The sequence below is a fragment of the Triticum aestivum genome, chromosome 3A (assembly GCF_018294505.1).
Source record: "Triticum aestivum cultivar Chinese Spring chromosome 3A, IWGSC CS RefSeq v2.1, whole genome shotgun sequence".
NCBI lineage: Eukaryota > Viridiplantae > Streptophyta > Magnoliopsida > Poales > Poaceae > Triticum > Triticum aestivum.
Window position 1 is genome coordinate 721379786 of NC_057800.1, and position 6000 is coordinate 721385785.

Sequence of the window (6000 nt, forward strand, 5' to 3'; positions counted from 1 at the left end):
TGTTGGGGATGTGCATATCCCCGTTGAGGTAACCTAGTCTTATTCGAAAGTTCTCCGGTTCCATGTTATTCAGAATGAGTTTGTTAACAAGACTTGATCAACCTTGTTAATGGATTCCTTTTGATGATCATGAGATGGATGAATTTAGAAAACACAACTCTCTGTACCCTCTTTTTACTTTCTGTTATTTATATTAAATAAAGCAAAATAGTATTTTCTGTCTGTTATCTGAGTTACCCGTGCAATATAAAAATACCCTAAAAATAAAAGTTCTCCAAATGCCCTGAAATTTAAATATGATTTTTTCTAGAATATTTGAGAATATTTGGCACTTAGAACACAACAGGGGGCATCCACCTGGCCACGAGGGTGGAGGGCGCGCCCTACCCCCCTGGGCGCGCCCTACCCCCTAGGCGCGACCCCTGCCTCGTGGGCCCACGGTGGCCCTCCTCCACTTATTCCTGCACCCACACACTCCTTCCTCCCACAAATACCATTATCCAGCTCAAACCCGAGTCGAAGCTCATTGTGCTGCCATTTTCGATCTCCTTGCTCAAAGCACCTCTCACAAAACTGCTTGGGGGATTGTTCCTTGGTATGTGACTCCTCCATTGGTCCAATTAGTTTTTGTTCTAGTGCTTTATTCATTGCAAATTTGTGCTGCCTAGGTGACCCTGTTCTTGAGCTTACATGTCAAATTTATGTGGTTCCAAGTAGTTTTGATGTATGATATAGGCTGTAGGCACTTGTAGGAGTAGTTGCTATCAATTTTGTTGAGTTTGGTTCACTTTTATTTTGAAGTTACTAAAAATTTCAGAATTTTTCAGAAAATAATGAACAGATTTTTGAGGGGCTCATCGAGTCGAAGCTCGAAGGAAAAGCAAAATGAAGAAGCAAAGAAGCCCAAATATAATCTGCCTCACACCGCGGAGGTTAGGCCGTGTGAATGGCCCTCCGATGATTTCTTGAGAGCAACCGGGATTTATGAGAATTTTTATGAATTGGCTAAGAATTCAGGCCTCACCGACTTCCTCCGCGACCAACGCGAACAATATCTCTTACTCACCAATACTTTTGTGCAAAACTTCTACTATTATCCTAGGGAATCACCTCCTTCAGTAGAGTTTCATTTATATGATGTGGTTAAGAAGATGTCACTATATGAATTTTGCAGGGTTTGCAAAATACCTTTCGAGGGTAGCTTAGAGGAACCACATCATAAAGATGTGGATGGATTTATTGACACTATCACTGTAGGGGAAACTAGGAAGGTTTCCGATGCAAGAATCACTAGCATACATTTTCCTGTTTTACGTACATTGCAATATTTGCTAGTCGTTTCTTAATTGGTCGCGGAAACTATGGAAACCTTAGTGTTCCTGATATTTTTATTTTGTTCCATGGTTTATTCCGTGACGACTCTGTTAGTATGGGCGGTATTATTGCTAAACGGTTAAGTTTGAACCGTACAAAGGGCCCCATCGTTGGTGTTATCTATCCTTCACGCCTTGCTGCATATTATAACATACCCATTAGGCACTATGAAAAAGAAGAAAAAATGCTGCCTACTGTTTATTTAGATTATAAGGCTATGGTAGCGCATGATTTTATTATAAAGAATAGGGAAGGGGAGCTTAAATACAAATTGTTCTTTGATAAACGTCATCCTGAGACTATCACCTTGCCTGCTCCTTCCTTGTTTGATTTATCTACAGCCAGTACCTCGTCTCGCCGGAGGACATTCACGCTTACCGGAACCCTACATCAGCCACAGAGCTAGAGTCGGAACCACAAGTTGATCCTTGACGACAGTCTAATTACCAGTGGGATCCGGAGATGATTGCCAACCAGTGGCAATCAGAGTCTTCTTCTTCGTAGTACGACCCCAACTATTACTATGGATATCTGCCAGGCCAACCGTGGCCATAGACCAACTTAGGCCAAAAGCCTAAGCTTGGGGGAGTACGTATTTCTCACCAACATTATATTCATGTTCACACACTCATTGCTAGATGTCGGTGCTCATACTTTTTCATTGTATCATCCATACTAGTTTATTTCCTTTTTATGCTTTCTTCTTGTGTGTTTGATAAACCTTAAGAAAAACCAAAAAAATTAGTTGTAGCTTTTAACTAGCTTTAATTCCTATGCCTGTAGTAGTAATTAAAAAGAAAACCCAAAAAGATTTCATGTTCTTCTTTTGCTTGTTGGGAGCTTTCCCGTGTAAATAGTTTTATTTCTTTTCTTTTTTTTGGGGTCGATAGGAGAAGACCATGATTAAATTGTTGAAGTGGCTCTTATATGCATTATTGTTGATCTGACAAAAGAGCCCATATTGCCTTGTCTTCTCCTATTTATTGAATGCTTGCAGATTCCAGGTTAGTCCAATGCACATGCACTATTATTATTCACATCATTCGGTCGTGCAAGTGAAAGACAATTATGACGATATATGATGGACTGACTGAGATGAGAAAAGCTGGTATGAACTCGACCTCTCTTGTTTTTGTAAATATGATTAGTTCATCGTTCCCGATTCAGCCTATTATGAATAAACATGTTTGCAATGACAACTAGAGATCATAGTTTCTTATGCCATGCTTAATTAGCTAGGAGCTTATAATGGTTTACCTTGCGTGCCAACATGCTATTAAAATGGTTGTGATGTGGTATGATAGGGTGGTATCCTATTTTGAACGATTCGAGTGGCTTGACTTGGCACATGTTCACGCATGCAGTTGAAACAAAATCAACATAGCCTCTACGATATTTATGTTCATGGTGCATTATATCCTACTCATCCTTGCATTCGGTGTTGATTAATTTTAATGCATGTTCATGACTGTTGTCGCTCTCTAGCTGGTTGCTTCCTACTCTTTTTCTAGCCTTCACCTGTACTAAGCGGGAATACTGCTCGTGCATCCAACTCCATAAACCCCAAAGTTATTCCATATGAGTCCACCATACCTACCTATATACGGTATCTACTTGCCGTTCCAAGTAAATTTGTATGTGCCAAACTCTAAACCTTCAAATAAATATCCTGTTTTGTATGCTCGAATAACTCATGTATCAACTAGGGCTGTCCGTATCTTCCATGTTAGGCGGGTTATTCTCAAGAGGAGTGGACTCCGCTCCTCACTCACGAGAAAATGGCTGGTCATCGGGATGCCCAGTCCCATGCTTTATGCAAACTAAATCAAAATAATTGCAAACAAAACTCCCCCTAGGACTCTTGTTAGTTGGAGGCACTTGTTGTTTCGAGCAAGCCATGGATAGATGCTTGTTGGTGGAGGGGGAGTATAAACTTTACCATTCTATTTTGGAACCGCCTATAATGTGTGTAGCATGGAAGATATCGCCATCTCTTGGTTGTTATGTTGATAATGAAAGTATACCACTCAAAATATTATTCACCTCTATTTCGAAACCGAGCTCTGGCACCTATACAAATCCCTACTTCCCTCTGCGAAGGGCCTATCTATTTACTTTCATGTTGAGTCATCATCCTCTTATTAAAAAGCACCAGTTGAAGAGCACCACTATCATTTGCATCCATTACTGTTAGTTTACATTGAGTATGACTTAATTGGATCTCGTTTACCATGAATTACAATGTCTAGTCAGTTCTTATCTTTAAAGGTGCTCTGCATTTATGTTTTGTGGTCTCAGAAAGGCTAGCGAGATACCATCTTGTTATATCAAATTATGATTGTTTTGAGAAAGTGTTGTCATCCGAGTTTTATTATTATTGCTCGCTAGTTGATTATGCCATTGATATGAGTAAACATGAGACCTAAGCGTTATTGTGAATATGGTGAGTTCATAATCTTTGTTGAAAACTTGAATGCTGGCTTTACATATTTATAATAACAAGAGTAAATAGAGTTTGTAAAAGTTTTTCTTTATCACTTTCAGTTTGTCAACTGAATTGCTTGAGGACAAGCAAAGGTTTAAGCTTGGGGGAGGTGATACGTCTCCGTCGTATCTACTTTTCCAAACACTTTTGCCCTTGTTTTGGACTCTAACTTGCATGATTTGAATGGAACTAACCCGGACTGACGCTGTTTTCAGTAGAATTGCCATGGTGTTGTTTATGTGCAGAAACAAAAGTTCTCGGAATGACCTGAAACTCCATGGAGCGTCTTTTTGGAAATAATAAAAAATACTGGCAAAAGATCAAGACCAGGGGGCCCACACCCTAGCCACGAGGGTGGGGGCGCGCCCCCTACCTCGTGGGTCCCCTGGAGCTCCTCCGGCCTCAACCCCAACTCTATATATTCACTTTCGGGGATAAAAAAATAAAGGAGAAGGATTCATCACGTTTTATGATACGGAGCCGCCGCCAAGCCCTAAAACCTCTCGGGAGGGCTGATCTGGAGTCCGTTCGGGGCTCCGGAGAGGGGAATCCGTCGCCATCATCATCATCAACCATCCTCCATCACCAATTTCATGATGCTCACCACCGTGCGTGAGTAATTCCATCGTATGCTTGCTGGACGGTGATGGGTTGGATGAGATTTATCATGTAATCGAGTTAGTTTTGTTAGGGTTTGATCCCAAGTATCCACTATGTTCTGATATTGATGTTGCTATGACTTTGCTATGCTTAATGCTTGTCACTAGGGCCTGAGTGCCATGATTTCAGATCTGAACCTATTATGTTTTCATGAATATATGTGAGTTCTTGATCCTATCTTGCAAGTCTATAGTCACCTACTATGTGTTATGATCCGGCAACCCCGAAGTGACAATAATCGGGACCACTCCCGGTGATGACCGTAGTTTGAGGAGTTCATGTATTCACTATGTGTTAATGCTTTGGTCCGGTACTCTATTAAAAGGAGGCCTTAATATCCCTTAGTTTCCAAATAGGACCCCGCTGCCACGGGAGGGTAGGACAAAAGATGTCATGCAAGTTCTTTTCCATAAGCACGTATGACTATATTCGGAATACATGCCTACATTACATTGATGAATTGGAGCTAGTTCTGTGTCACCCTAGGTTATGACTGTTACATGATGAACTGCATCCGGCATAATTCTCTATCACCGATCCATTTCCTACGAGCTTTCCATATATTGTTCTTCGCTTATTTACTTTTCCGTTGCTATTGCTATCATCACTACAAAATACCGAAAACATTACTTTTGTTATCATTACCTTTTGCTACCGTTACCACTACTATCATATTACTTTGCTACTAAATACTTTGCTGCAGATATTAAGTTTCCAGGTGTGGTTGAATTGACAACTCAGCTGCTAATACTTGAGAATACTCTTTGGCTCCCCTTGTGTCGAATCGAATACTCTACCCTTGAAAACTTAGCGATCCCCTATACTTGTGGGTTATCAGACACCTCCGCAGTCTGCACACGTTCGGCTCAGTGACGTCCCGCGAACTCACGATCCAGTAGAGCTTCGAGGGAGAGCTTCGTCAGCACGACGGCGTGATGTCGGTGATGATGTTGCTACCAGAACAGGGCTTCGCCTAAGCACTGCTATGATATTACCGAGGTGGATTATGGTGGAGGGGGGCACCGCACACGGCTAAAGATCAATGATCAACTTGTTGGTCTATGGGGTGCCCCACTCCCTCGTATATAAAGGAGTGGAGGAGGGGGAGGGGGCCGGCCTCCTAGGCGCGTGATCTTCCACCAAAGAAACCAACTAGCATCAACTACCAGGAGTAATTAACACTACTACCAACCCACAGGTACCAATCCCGGACTTGGAGACAGAATTGGATACAAGAGATGAACTAGGGTTCTAAGAGGAGATGGTGCTGGTGAAGATGTTGATAGAGATTGCCCTCCCGATGAGTGGAGCGTTGGTGATGATGATGGCGATGATTTCCCTCTCCTAGAGGGAAGTTTCCCCCGCAGAACAGCTCCGCAGAACCCTAGATTGGTTCCGTCTCGTGGCGGCGGAGTTTTGCCCGAGAAGATAGCTTATTATGTTTTCCTCATCGAAAGATCTCATATAGCAGAAGATGGTCA